This window comes from Marmota monax, unplaced genomic scaffold (genome assembly GCF_021218885.2).
Source record: "Marmota monax isolate L192 unplaced genomic scaffold, Marmota_monax_Labrador192_F-V1.1 WCK01_AAM20220418_F8-fsc00012, whole genome shotgun sequence".
NCBI classification, from domain to species: domain Eukaryota; kingdom Metazoa; phylum Chordata; class Mammalia; order Rodentia; family Sciuridae; genus Marmota; species Marmota monax.
In genome coordinates, this window is record NW_026695227.1 from 34727169 (window position 1) to 34742566 (window position 15398).

The 15398-nt window shown below is 38.5% G+C and overlaps 1 protein-coding gene across 2 annotated transcripts in view; it reads right to left on the reverse strand.

The window, feature by feature from the left end:
• The window catches only part of Cbx5 (chromobox 5), a 39174-nt gene extending 23839 nt beyond the window's left edge, over window positions 1–15335 (reverse strand). Inside the window, exon 1 of one of the 2 annotated variants that reach the window (XM_046436316.2) lies at window positions 15205–15335. The gene's annotated coding sequence lies outside the window, so the exon portion shown is untranslated. Of the gene's footprint in view, window positions 1–14755; window positions 14915–15204 lie in introns of those variants that run through there. The other variant, XM_046436314.2, reaches the window with a different exon arrangement.
• Between the last annotated feature and the right edge of the window lie 63 nt (window positions 15336–15398).

The window sequence follows — 15398 nt, forward strand, 5'->3', positions numbered from 1 at the left end:
ATTTCCTCAAAATTGAAAGGACCCATCAGGAAACCTCTGAGTAAAAATTGCCTTTTTCAACTCTTCTTACTTTTCTTAACTAAGGAATCTAAAAACAATGCCACAGAAATTAAAATAGTGTCCTGATTTTTCATTAATTTGCCATGTGTGATCATGAATAAATAAATTTTAGATCTAACCCTAGTATCATTAAAACAGGCCAAATAAATCCCCACTTCCTACCTCCTAGGGAAAGGGTGAGTTTATGTTGAAATCAAAGAGCTATTATGTCCTCCAAAAAGAACCTTTTGTAAAAATAAGTTAGGGTCCAATACAACAGCAGAAGGAAATATGTGACCTTCCAAATTCCTAAGCCCATAAACCATACCACATGCAGTAACTCCTGCGGTTCAACATGTTAGCAGACAGTAAGAAAAGCGAGGAACAGTACCTCTGTAAAGGCACTGGAAAAGTAATAAAACTTCAGAGAAGAATAGGTATGTTCTCTCAAGGGTCAAGTACTCATTCCTACATCTTAAAACTCACAAAATGTGGGAGATAGCAGAATGAAAAGACAGTAATTCTGTGAAGGAATAAAAGACAGGAAAAACATATTTTGGTGAAACCTTTCAGAAAAAGAAAAGAATTCATGCTGGGGATATAGCTCTACTGCAGAGTGCATACTTAGCATCACGAGACCAGTGTCTGATCACAAAAAAAGAGTGAATTCAACGAATAACCATACTAAATATTCTAGTGTCCACTCTTCCCCCTAAAACATCCTGAAATTAAGGTTCAAGTCTATTCTCTTCTTCTCATTCTTAAGAACTCCCTAAAGGACATACGGGCTGAGGTCCCTTTCTCTTTTGGGTTTTCTAACAGCTGACAAATAGAATTGGGCCTGATGCCAGGAGTCAGAGTCCAACCATAATATTCTTTAAAGAATGGCATGCAATTGTCTTGTAAATCTCCTGGACAGTCACAGATCAGAAGCTGGCAAGGATGACGACATAGTTCTGATGGAATGTGTCTTATCTTAACCTTGAAGTTACAGATCTGCTCAGGAGCAGCAGTAAAAAATGAGAAATGCACTCAGACATTGGAGGGGACATAATTCTCTTTTAGACAGTGCGACCCAATGTATTAGGGTCAAATGAAACACAAAGCCAGACAGACAATTTAAGGGCTAGAGCCTGGACCAGATAAAGCATCAAGACTGGTGGTTCACGCTGAGCTTGGGAGAAGGGAGCTTTCTGGTATGAGAAATGAGAATCGGTTGGCAGGATGATGAAGTGATTAAGGTAGAATTCTGATACTACCACAGAGGAGGAGAAGACGAGCCTCTGCAACCTTATCCTTGTGGAAATCTTCACAGGAAGGGGTAAGCAGCTTCTCAAGTTTCTAGAGAGTCTTTCAACCAAGACAGCTCCCAACCCTTTCTTGAACACGGATAAAGGATAAAATTCTCTGGTAAAAGGATTAACCACTATAGATAGACTGTACCAGCTACAGCATTAGGACACAGAAAAAGAGCAGCCTCAGCAATCTTTCCTATCAACAATGCAAGGCAAATTCACCTTACAGGCCTCTGAATGCTAGTGGAGAACACCTAAACCAGGGATCCGGACAGAAGGAGGTCCTGGAAGATCATCAAAGAACTTTGTAGTTATGCAGAGTCAGAGCCCACATTCCAAGTCACTGCCAGGGAACTCTTAAAAGTTGAATCTTCCACCAAAAAAAAGGGGGGGATGGGAAAGTAAGAAGATAAAGCAGACAGGAAGAAAAAAAATAATTCCATATATTATGCAGTTAAAGAAAAACATTTAAAAACTGTCAGTCCCTAGCAATTACATAGCCAGCATTACAACAAAGCTGGGAATTCCAAAACAACAGATATAAAGGCTAGCCGCTGGCACCAACCAATCAATCAGAAAATCATAAAACCACCCATCATAAGGTTCCCAGTATCAGTTTGCTGTGGTCCCTCTATAACTTTTTATCTATCTATCTATCTATCTATCTATCTATCTATCTATCTATCTTTTTGGTAGTGGGGATTGAACCCAGGGACACTTAACCACTGAGCCACATCCCCAGCCCTTTTTTGTATTTTATTTAGAGACAGGGTCTCACTGAGTTGCTGAGACTGGTTTGAACTTTTGATTCTCTTGCCTCTGCCTACACCAAGTCTCTGGGATTACAGGCGGAAGACCCACTATAATTTCTTTACAATGCCAGGTGCTTCATGACTTTTCTTAGATCTTGGTGTAGCACATTTTATTTCCATCACCACTATGAGGAAAAAAGTACAAATAAGAGAATTCTGGTATCTTTCTCCAAGCATTCTTTTTATTGTTTAGAAAGAATAAGCGGCTTCACTGAACTAGATTCTGAAGTATTTAGAGGTAGTAATCAGAACAAAAGTCAAGATGCATAATAAGTGAGCTCTCTTCACTTTAGAGCTTCAATATAAATTATATTACACCCACTAAGTGGGCAAAATCCTCCAGAAATTCATGGTAAAAGAACAAGGGGGGCTTGGGATATATAGCTCAGTTGGTAGAGTGCTTGCCTTGCATGCACAAGGCCCTGGGTTCAATCCCCAGCGCGCGCGCACATACACACACACACACACAAAAAAAAAAAAAAAAAAACAAGGCAGGCAGAGGGCATATGCAAAGTTCCCTATCACCTGGATACCTGGATTAATTAATTACTGATGAGTGGCTTCAGTAGGCCCAGATTTGATAAATTCCCATTTCTCCCCTAAAGCCCTTGGGGAAAGACAGTAGTTTAGGGAAAGATTAAATTGTCAGGCATAGCACTGTCTTCTAAGCATCCTCTATATAGTCTTATTCAGCAAATAAAACGGATGAAAACAAACCAAATTTACAGAACCATATTAATCTGCTCTATGTTCTTTGCTCTTTGTGGATATTGAAAGTACCAATGGTCTTAGGTATGTAACCCATACAGCATAAAACTAAAATACCCTCTATAAAGATGTTTTCTTGTACTGGATTTATGATTTCCAAAGTATTAGCCATGTGGCACTTCAACAAAAAACACAGCATAGAGATGCACATTATAGCTGTCCTGGCTGTCTCGGATTTTGTTAAATGGGCTGATAACTATCACTCCACCTCCACCAAAAGCCCATGAGCACCCAATTCAAGAGGAGTTAAAAGCTTTTTAAATGTCTATTTAAGAGACTGGATTAGGAAAGAGTTCAGGAGGAAGATTAACTGTGGTCATTAACACCCCTATCATTAACAAGCCACATACAGACAACACAAACTTTATTAATAGAGAGGAGTATCTAGAGAGGAAATGCTCTCCCTTTGGCTAGCAAAACTCCAGTTCATGACCCTTGAAAAATCAAGCAAACAGGGCAAAGTGGCTGTACCTCAGAGGTAGAGCACATACTTAACATGTGATGTCAAGGTTCTGGGTTCCATTCCCACGACCAAAAAAAAATCAGGGACTAATAAGGCACTGCTTCAACCAGCTACTATGAGGCAATGTATGCTATATGTTGATTATCCAGGCCTCCTAAAACTATGAGCAAGAGAGTAAAGACCTTTGTTCTTTTAGATTAAAACATACACTGTGGACTACCATTATTTTATAAATCAATGTGCACTCTAGAACTCAAATCTAAAACACTGCTTTAAATTGTCAGTCTCGCATATTGTTGTATTTAGCAACAATAAACAAATCTGTATTATCTCAATAATTTTATGAATTTTTCTTTTCCTTTCATTAAAATCTATTCAATTTCTTCTCCCAAGCGTTGGTCTTGAAATTTAGTTAGGGCACACCTAAATCCAACCATTGGGCAAAAGGTTAGATATCCAGCCGTTCCAAGATTTATGAGAAAGTAGAACTTGGCACCATTATGGGAAAATGTCTTCCAGATGGTGCTTTCCAACAACTATCTCTGGAACATACTAAACTCATCTCAAGGCACCCCATTCTTAGATGGGTGTTAATCTCACACCCGTTCCTCTCTTAATTAAACGTGATAAAGCATGAACTTAAAAACCTTGTCACCTTTCACAAAGAACATGGCAATTTCACCATAAATAAATCTTAAGAAAACTGGGTAATAGCAATGTTCAGCAGATTACCATGAATCACAGATTTATACATACCACTTTGGCAGATCATGCTCACAAAATATGGAAGGGTTAAAATACTTACCCCAAAATAAAATTATAATTATAAAGCATTTTTCCAACATCAGCCATAAAATTAAAACTCACTCCTTACCCTGGTATTAGCTTGCAGTTTTTGGACATCAGCAGTTTAAGGATTACAAAGACCCCTTCAGGTCCTGTCAACATATCATTTATTTTAAGGAAGAACCTACATTAAGACAATTTTGCTTCTCAGTAGTCTTCTTAGTTTAGTGAAGACATTAAAGAGACATAAAAAATAATTTTCATAACCATAAACTAAAATCTCTAAAATCTCTCTAATTTCACTGTTGAGAAAATATTAGAATTTAAACCAATGTTAACAATACTAAAATCTGATTACTACTGCTGACAAAATTTTTTTATATAATTGGAATAAAAAATATCGCAAGACTATAAAACTTCTGGGAATAAAAGAGCATTCCTTCAACATATGGCATGATTTTGTGCTTTGCCATCACCTTGGTGTATCTGCAATATGAATTATACTGAAGTTCATAGCCTACAATTTAGATAAATAAAATCAAGCCAGTATTGAATTTTTCCCATCCCATACAAGGGTATCCTTGGCAGCTCCTGGGCCATCTATTATGATCCCAACCAATTTCACTCTGTGGCAATTTAAAAGCTGTAAAAAAAAATACATAATGGGTGATGACAGGAGAAACAAACCCACACCAGAAGTTACTGAACCTTGCAGGTCTTTGCAAGTGTCTCTATTGACATTTAAGTGTGAGTTACTATGCCACAATATCATAAAAGTGTGCTCTACACTTCAGATATATTGATAGTTAAATGCAAAGAAAGGCCACCATCAGATAAATGGCTAAAGGGATGGCCAATCTCAGACCACCCAGCTCTTCAACTGTTTTGACATGTTACTTAAGCCAAGTAAGATTTTTCTTTTTGTACAGTTTCCAACTACTTTCCCAATTCAAATCCTTTGCCAAAGGGATGATTAATGTAGTCATTCTGTTCCTTGCTCTAAAATTGTTTGGTTGGTTATGGGACATTTATTGAGGGTCTAACAATTGCAGTCTACTCCAGTCTTCAACTTAAGGGGATTTTAAGTTTCTCCCTTAGTTAAACCAGTGCTTGTTAGCACCTTAAAAGGTTGTTACAAAAAAGCAACTTAATGTGCAACTTTTTAACAGTTCTATTCAGAATCTGGAATAAGTAGATATGCCAGATCACTAAATATTGAATTGGAAAGTTCACTTAACATTAAGGATGTTAGCCATATGCCCTACATATTTCATAGGTCTGTTGTGGGAAAAAGAACAAAATATTTCAGGTTTGGAGTTTTCTTTGTGGGATATTTTTAACCTCAATTCCTTAACAGATATAGGGCCAATAAAGTTCTGTACTGAAGTGAGCTTTGATAGTTTGTTTTTCCAGGAAGCAATTAATTTCACTAAGACATGGAATATAGTACCACAGTTTCTCATACTATTGAGCTATAGCCCCAGCCCTTTCTATTTATTTGAGACAGGGTGTTGCCCATGCTGGCTTTGAACTTGTGATCTTCCCAGCCTCACCAACTGCTGGGATTACAGGTATGTATCACTGCACTTGGCTTATTACCTTTTTTATCTGTAGGATCAGGGATTCCAGTATAGCTAGCTCAGTGATAAAGATCTTGCCTGGGCTCAATCCCCAGTAACATACACACACACAAAAAAGTCTGTGGGATCAATAGTAATATCCATCCTCTTTTTCCAAATATTTGTGTCTTTTTGACAGAATCTTGTTAAATGGCCTTTAACTAGTGATCCTCTTGCTTTGGCCTCCCAAGTAAACTGGGATTACAGGCAATGTGCCAAAATGCCTGGCTAGTCATCTGTCCATCTTTCCTGATTTATCTCAAAGAATTAAGTTTCTGATCTTCTCAAAGAACTTCCAGTTCATTATTTTCTTATTTTTAAAAAATATTTCAAGCCGGGTGTGGTGGTGCACACCTTGTAATCCCAGTGACTTCGGAAGCTGAGGCAGGAGGATCAAGACTTCAAAGACAGCCTCCAGCAACTTAGTGAGGCACTGAACAACTCAGTGAGACCCTGTCTATAAATATAAATAACTTTTTTAAAAAGGACTGGGGATGTGATTCAGGGGTTAAGTGCCACTGGATTCAATCCCTGGTACCAAAATAAAATAAAATAAATTTATTACTACTTTTATCTTTACTATTTTTCTTCTGCCTACTTTGGATGAATTTTGGTTGGTTTGTTTAACATAACAGCCTGTGTTGCACAGGCTGGCCATGAACTCCTAGATTCCTAGACTCCTAGAGATCCTCCTGGTCTAGTGCAGTGGCACAGGCTTGTAATTCCAGTGACACCGGAGGCTGAGGCAAGAGGATCCCAAGTTCACAGCCAGCCTCAGCAATTTGGCAAGGCACAAAGAAACTCAGTGAGACCCTGTCTCTAAATAAAACAAAAAAGGGATGGGGATGGGGTTCAATGGCTACATGAACCTAAGGTCAAACCCTGGTACCAAAATGAAAAAAGAGATAGAAGGGCTGGGATTATGGTTCAGTGGCAGAGCACTCGCCTAGCACGGGTGGGACCTGGATTTGACTGTCAGCACCACATAAAAATAAAGGCATTGGGGCTGGGGATGTGGCTCAAGCAGTAAGGACTCGCCTGGCATGCACGGGGTGCTGAGTTCGATCCTCAGCACCACATAAAATAAAGATGTTGTGTCCACCTAAAAACTAAAAAATATTAAAAAAATTATCTCTTTAAAATAAATAAAGGCATTGTGTTGTGTCCATCTACATCTAAAAAATAAATATTAAAAAAAAAAAAAAAGAGAGAGATCGATCCTCCTGCCTCAGTTTTCCAAGTGGCTGGGACTACAGGCTGTGAAGATACTTGGGATTTTATTCCTTTTTTTCTAGGGCTTTAAGGTGGAAACCAAGTCGCTGACTTTAGATTCACTTTTGTAGTTAAGTTTCCCCCTAAGCACTGCACTATCTGTATTTCATGTTTGGATATGTCATGCTCTCACTTTCATTCAGTTCAAAATATTTTCTAATTTTCTTTGTGATTGCATATTTGTGTTGCAAGAGATCAAACCCAAGACCATGTACATGCTAAGCTCACATTTTACCACTGAGCTACATCCCCAATCCATGAGTTCCTCTTTAATTCATAGACTACTTAGAAGTGTTGTATAGTTCAAAATATTTGGGGACTTTCCAGATATCTTTGTTACTGACTTCAAACTTAATCACACTGTAATTAAAAAAGAAAAAAAATTGACACAGCTAGGGATGTAGCTCAGTGATAAGATTTCTTGCCTCAAATGTATGCAGGTTTGATACCCAGTACTGCAAAAACAAAATATAGTGTACACAACTGAATCTTTTGAATATGAGACTTGTATTATGACCAGAGGATGGTCTGTTTAGGTTAAGTGTTCTATGTATACTTGAAAAGTACTCTGCTGTCGTGTGAACTATTCTACAAACATCAATTATATGAAGTCTTCTATTTCCCTATTGATCTTTCTACTTGACTTATCAATCAGCAAGGTATTAAAATTTCCAAATATAATTAGATTTCTATTATCTCATTTTTCCTTTATGTATTACGAAGCTTTTATTATTAGCTGTATAAACACAGGATTGTTACATCCTCTTGATGAACTGATTCCTTTATTACCTAACCTGCTGCTATTTGCCCTATGCCATAGATCTTTTATTAAAAAAAAGAATGAGAGAGGCTGGGGTTGTGGCTCAGTGGTAGAGTACTCGCCTAGCATGCATGAGGCACTGGGTTCAATCCTCAGCACCACATATAAATAAATAAAATAAAATAAAGGTCTATCAACAACTTAAAAAAATCTGGAAAATATATAGGACATATAAGGTAAAATGTTTAATAGTGGAAGTTAAAAACAACTTTAATAACTTTTCTGAATTATCTGTAAGTTTTATCTATGCTTGTCTCCAGCTACTCATATAAATGAAGTTTGCCTATGTTTTATCAGATCTTTTGAGATAATTTATTGTTGTAAAATACCGAACAAATTAGCAATATATTACCCTCTACAACTCCCTGTGAGGTGAGTCTTACTGATTTAGGGACAAAAAACAAGGCACATGGAGTTCAAGGATTTGCCTCCAAAACTAAACTTCAAGATTTCCCAGCCTGTTAGTTGACCTCTTTAGCACAGGGCGTTTTATTCCGACATAATTATGTCCGCTGGCTCAGATTGAACTTGCTTTATTTTCTAAGAAACAGATTATGATCAGAGAAATACTTGAATTCAATTTGGTTCCTCCACTCCATGGAAGAAATAAATAATGTGTGCTTTAAAACAGCCCTTTCAAGTATACCATTTCTTGATCTCATGCTTGCTTGCTAGTGCCCTTCCAGCCATGAAGCACAATAGAACAGGCACACAGTAAGTCTGAAGATTAAAATTGCATGTGAAATTTTTTTCTGTCCATGATCTAGTTTCAGATGGAAAAATTTGTGTTTAATTTAGATGGACTACTATTACTAGGAAATTCAAACTATATAGCCCTTTGTCTCACTAGGAAAAGGGTGAAAATGGCCTAGTTAGTCCCTTAACACCCTTTGCAGAAAATCTTTTCTTTGAAAAAAGTTTTAAGCACAGAGTAAAGGTTATCCTGTGTTATGCCCTGGGGAGTTGACAATCAGCCAGCAAGTCAGTCTTTTGTCTTGCAAGTCCTAGGAAAGAATACCAAAGGATCACACTGGCCCAAATGTTAGAATAAGTTCTTTTATTTTTTTCCCTAATGTGAAGACACACTTTTTATTTTTGAGTGATCTTTTTTTTTTAGAATAAGTTCTTTTTAAAATTTATTTATTTTTTAGTTTTCGGTGGACACAACATCTTTATTTTATGTGGTGCTAAGGATCAAACCCAGCGCCCCGCGCAGGCCAGGCGAGCACGTTACTGCTTGAGCCACATCCCCAGACCTAGAATAATTTCTTAATTGGCACTTACAATTATTGGTATAAAAAATAAACTCTAAGATGACTTAGGAGCCACTTCATAAGTTTTAGTCTCGAGTTATTAGCTATCGCTTATCCAACTCCAGACCCGACGGCAAAGAGATCCCCATATGCCACTAGTTAATGGCAGAAATAGGAAAAGAACCAAGGTTTCTGAGCTTTTTTTATTTTTCATTTGCCTCTTTCATTTAAAATAACGTTTTTTTGTTTTTGTTTTTGTTTTTTGAGGGAGGTCAAACTTATTTGAGTAGGAGTTAAGGAACCAAGGTATAGTGGTCCAAATGGTGGTCCCCCCAAAGATATTCAATTCCTAACCCACAAAACTGTGATTGTTTTATATAAGAAAAGATGTGATTAAAAGATCTGAGGGAATATATGAGAGCTAAAAAGAAATAAGGCAAAAAAGGTGAGGGGACCTCATGAAAACAAGGGAGACTAGAAAGAGTAGAAGATGTGGGCCAGGGGAAGGGATGGAGGGAAAGGGAAGGATGGGAAAACAATATTGTGTACATGTACGAATATGTAACAATGAATCCCATTATTATGTGTAATTATAAGGCACCAATAAATATATAGGAAAAAAAGATCTGAGAGAAATTAGTCCTGATCTTCCAGCCTTAAATGCAATCTCACATGTATCCTTTAAAGAGCAGAGGGAAATGGCCCAGTTAGTCCCTTACACCACAGGATCTAAACTGCCCAAAGTCAAGGAATGGTAATTACCACCAGAAACTGAAAGAGGCAAGGAACAGACACTATCCCTTGGAGCCTCCACAAGGGACTCAAAGCCTTGACTACAGACTTATGGCCTCTAGAATTATGAGGATTCCTGGTTTTTTGTTGTTTAGGATTTTTTGTGGTACTAAAATTGATCCCAGGGGCCCCCTACCATAGACCTGTATCCCTATACTTTTTTCTTTTTAGAGCTACTACATCCCTAACCCTTTCTATATTTTACTTTGAGTCAAGGTCTCACTAATTTGCCAAAGTTGGCCTGAAACTTGTGATCCTCCTGCCTCAGTCTCCAGAGTAGCTAGGATTACAGGCCGGTGCCACGGTGCTCAGCTAAATTCCTGTTGTTTTAAGCTACCAAGTCTGTGCTAGGATGTTGTACGAACCACAGGAAGCAAATAAACGGTGGAAGTAAAATTTTTGAAATCACAAACCAGGAGGCTATGCATGCAGTTTAGTGGGAGAATGCTTGCCAACATGTGTGAGGAACTGGGGCGGCGGGGCGGTGTGGGGGGGGGAGGCACCACCATAAATTGGGGCTAGGAACCTGAAGTGTAACTCGGAAGTAAGAGCATGTACTCAAAGCGCTGGTTCATTCCCCAACACACACATCCATCATAAACTGGACATATATAAAACCGTGTACCGATTCAAAAAGAATTGTGCTTCACTTAACCCAAAGGATAACTAAAACCTTTAATCCCTCATTTCAAAGGGTAAATTGAGGCAATCACAGGATCTAAACTGCCAAAAAATAAATTGGCAGACCTGAGAAGATAAACTCAGAGAGAGGTCTAATATTTACATAGCTGCTAACAAGAACAGTGTAGGTTTTTCCACAAACATACTAGCTGGTTGAGGTCTTGGACAGACTAAACATAGACAGCAGTTGTCACTGTGGGTGTTCTGCCAGCACAAGTGTAAAGTTGTCATCAGAAATGAATATGTGGCATCAAATGGCTTACAGAAATCCAACAAATGTGCATCTTGAACTCTGTATAAGCCAACTCTTCTCAGGACGACCTGGACTTCTTCCTATTAGTACAATGATCAGTTAAAGTCACCCTCTATGAGCAAGAAAGGAAAATCAAAGTTTATGTTAGTGACAAAAGATGACTGCCCAGAGTCCAAGTTCATGAATAATAATATGTAAATACCTATATTGAATCAAACAATAACCACATTAATATTCTGCTTTTAAAATCAATATCCATAGCACAGCTTTAGGCCTGATTTCAGGTAATTGAAAATAAAAAAAGACCAAGAAAAAGAACAAAATGAAAGCTCAACATTCTCTACCAGGTGAACTTATTAAATGAGTGATTCCAATAAAATATGAAAATTAGGGGACTGGGATTGTGGCTCAGTGGTAGAGCACTTGCCTAGCATGGGTGAAGCACTGGGTTCAAATCTTGTTACCACATATAAATAAAATAAAGGTCCATTGACAACTAAAAATATTTTTAAAAAGATGAAAATTATGCTGTGGTTACTAATTTGCCTTAAAAATTAAAAAGAGGTGGGGGTGGGGCAACAGTACTGGCTCAGCATGCAAGAGGTTCTGGTGGGTTTAAATCCCCAAAACCAAAAATAAACACCCATTAGTCTTCCTCAGAAACTTTGCATCCTGAATCACAAACCATTCTCTTTTCTAAAGTATTATTAAAGACTCTGAAAAATCTACAAAATTATCTTAGACATTTAAAGAAAATATCTGGTCACTTCAGACTTATATGCTCTTTCTCTCTCCCTCCCAATTACCATCCTGCTTACCTAAGACTCTGATATAGCTGGACATGGGTAGTGGCACAAACATGTGATCCTAGCAACTCCGGAGACTAAGACAAGAGGATGGCAAATTCTGTACCACCTATAGGAAAGTCTTCTACTTATTTTTTTTATACAGACCAGTGAAGATGTAACATCTTCAGTTACATCTTTTAGTAAATAACCCTTTTAGGTTTAGATGCATTAGTAGCCCTCCAAACTCGAAGTGCAAGTGCTTTAACTTTTGTTAATGGAGGCCCAACACTTTGTATTACTGTGGGGTGGTTTTAAGTTAACAACCCTACCAGATTTTCCACAGCAAAGGATAAGTCTAGTTAGGATTTTTCATGTGATAGTCTTGAGAATTTCAATGAAAATTATCTATTAAAATACCCCCACCACAGAGAAATACTCATCAAACCTACAATCCCATTAGAATACACTTCATAATAAAACAAGCAATTTTTACTTGCACAACAACTAGAAATGCTCAATTCACAAAGCTAAAATACATGTAAAAACACCATATAAGAGACCACCAATGAATCTGCTTATAAATTCAGGTAGCTGAAACTAGAGATGAAATGAATTCACTCAGAATAATCTAAGGTGCTATGATCTGGTTGCCCATTCCTCTGAGCAGGGCTCTCCCCACACCCCTCCCAAAAAAACTGTGGGTTTATAACAGTTGTGAAATCAGTTCAGTGGAAACTGACCTGGTTTTTTAAAAAATGAAATACATTGTAGATGAGAAAGTGCTAGTGTTCTTTGCACTTTTGTCTGGTGAAACATGTTTCAATATGTATACAGGACCAGTGTAAAATCTATTTCTCACTAAATCAAGGTCAAAGGAGAATTTGAGACTCTGGCCCAAAAGAATTCCAGGAATGTCCAAATCACTTAAATCAGGTAAAATGTAGTGCTCCCTTACCAAAGGTCACTCCCTCAACACCTCACCCATCATCTCCAGCTTTCCTAATTTCCAACTGGTAAAATATTTTGAAAATATAAAATATTTTCAAAATATAAATACAAACTCTGGCATTGGTCATTTTAGACCATGATTAGATTTTTCTTTATTGTTCTTTCTTGGTATTCCTTTCAAACCTAAAAACACCAATGATAAATATCCTTAATCCATTATCACTTTAGTTCTTAGAAGCTCAGCAACTGCATCATTAACATAACCTATAAATAGGTGTATAACTGATACTATGTTATCCCTTTGCAAGCACCAGTTAACATGGAAATCACTCCTCTGTTCATTATAAGCTGCACTGGAATTATGTTTTTTGTACAAAACTGTAAAGGACTCAGGGCTGTGGCTCAGTGGTAGAGTGCTCTTCTAGCACACGTGAGGCATTGGGTTCAAACCTCAGCACCACATAAAAATGAAATAAGGATATTGTGTCCACCTACAACTAAAAAATAAATATTTTTTAAAATTTTATAATAAATAAAATATTTTTTAAAAACCCCAAAGGTCTCTAATCCTAAATTTATTTCATATATAGTTGATTTTATCGGCCATTTAAATATTTTCCCTTTGACTCTACCATTAACCAGTGAACAATGAAGTATTAAAATTGACACAGCCAGGGTAGATACCTCAGGCCTACAATCAGAATACTTGCAAGTCAGAGGCCAGTCTCAACAATTTAGCAGAGACCCTCAGCGACTCAGCAAGATCTTTTTCTTTACTTATTAAATTATTTATTTATTCTAACTTGTTATACATGATGGTCAGCAAGATCTTATTTCAAAATAAAAAGGACTGGGAACATAGCTTAGTAGTAAACTGCCTCTGGCTGGGTTCAAAACCCAGTACAAAAAAATAATAATAATAATAAAAATTTTAAAAGCCCTAGAATAAATACAGTGGGCATTACCAACAGAAGAAGAAAACCTAACCAAAAGGCAATGAATGGTGATCCAGGTGATGGGTGGTTCTTCCCTCCCTGATACCCTCCTTAAGCAACTTCTTTTTCACCCCAAACCAGACATTCTCAAAGAACAGCAGGAAAGAGGGGCTTGGGAAATCTTTAATGCTGTAAACAAAGATACATTTATGTAAGGAAAGTTCCTCAGTGGAAGATACATAATTAAAGAGAAAGGAGGTAATGAGAAATACGTGATGACTGGAAACAACAACAAAAAAATTTATTTACTTTTAATGACAAATTATCACTTTTTATTCAATTTTATAACAAATTATCTCTGAAAAGATTTAAACATTAGAAATCCCATCTGCCTCGATCCCATTGTGTCATATCCAAATATGTAGTCTTTCAAAACTCTCTCTGGACCTACAGACGTACCTATATGTCCGTGGAAATGATTATGATGTAGATTTTTCTTGGATGCATTCCATAAAGATACGTGAAGATTTATCCTATTTGTTCTACCATCTTAACGGTCTTCTAAACAAGCAAATAAGTCAAGTCTAAAACTCCTCGTTTTCCCTAAAACTAAAGTGGTAGATATATGATGTCCCGAGGTGGGGAAAACATTTTCCCCAAAAGGTGTATGGGATGGAAACCTGAAGATTTCATTAGGTTAGTCACTATGGATAAAATGTTCATTCCCACGCACCATCACAGGTATTGAAATCCAAGTAACAATTCCTAGTCTAAGATAACTCCCTCTCTTGGAGTACCCGTTCACCTACTGGCTCCGGACTCGGTCCATCCATTTAACTGCCCGACTCCCGCGCTCCCCATTGGAGTCAAACCGCTGCCTCTTGCAGAAGGCCAACCTACCGCGCGCTTCGTGCTCATTGGCTCAGTAAGACGCTGCTCAGGAGGGAAAAACCCGCCTCCCACATTCCGATGGCCCAAGCGCCGGTCATTCGGCAGCTCAAGGCAGACCCAATTGGCCTATACACTTGCCAGTCAAATTCTTCGGCTGCAAAGCCCCAAAGAACCTGCAAGGATAAAATATCCCGCCCCCTGTTCTTTTATTGGTTGGCCCGATGCATCGCTGCCCTTTCACTATGCCCCCCACCCCGCGGTCCATTCATTTCACAATAACGGGCCCAAATGGAGCCGGTTCAAGACCTCGTATGCGTAGACAAGACTCTCTTCCACTTACCCGGGATCGAGAGTGATCACTCACACTAACGTCTGCCCTGTTCCTGTGTGGTGGGGCCGAACCACAAGCCACCGCTGCCGCCGCCTTCTGCGCAACGCCAACCGCCCGCCAAAACGGATCCTTCCCTGCGCCTGCGCAACCAATCCTGGAACCGGACCCTTTCTCCGCCCATAACGCCTGCGCAAAAGAGGGCACAACTCCCGCCACTACGCAGGCGCCATAGGTTCACCGCCCACTCCCGCCCGCCATTTCACGTGTTCCAGCGGCAGGCGGAACTTCATAATACGCCTGCGTAAACTCGCCATTTTACTACACATGCGCTCTGTAAGTAGTGACTGCAAAAAAAAGTTTTTACAAGCTACTTATCTAATTTATAGTATTAGTTATGCTTTGCCAGGCGAGGTGAATGTATTATATGGGTGTGGAAGACGAAAAAGGCGTTTACATACCTTGGGCATATTCAAATATGAATGATTGGCCGGCTAGCCAATCAGACTGGTTAAGAGTAACGTAGCTCAGGCACCAATGACTCAAGGGGGCGGGGCTTGCGTAGAACGCCCAAACGGATGACGTTCACAGCAGTACGGAACCATAGACCAATAGAAGGAGGAAGTGATTTCAGACAGCCAATCGGAGCCTTGGA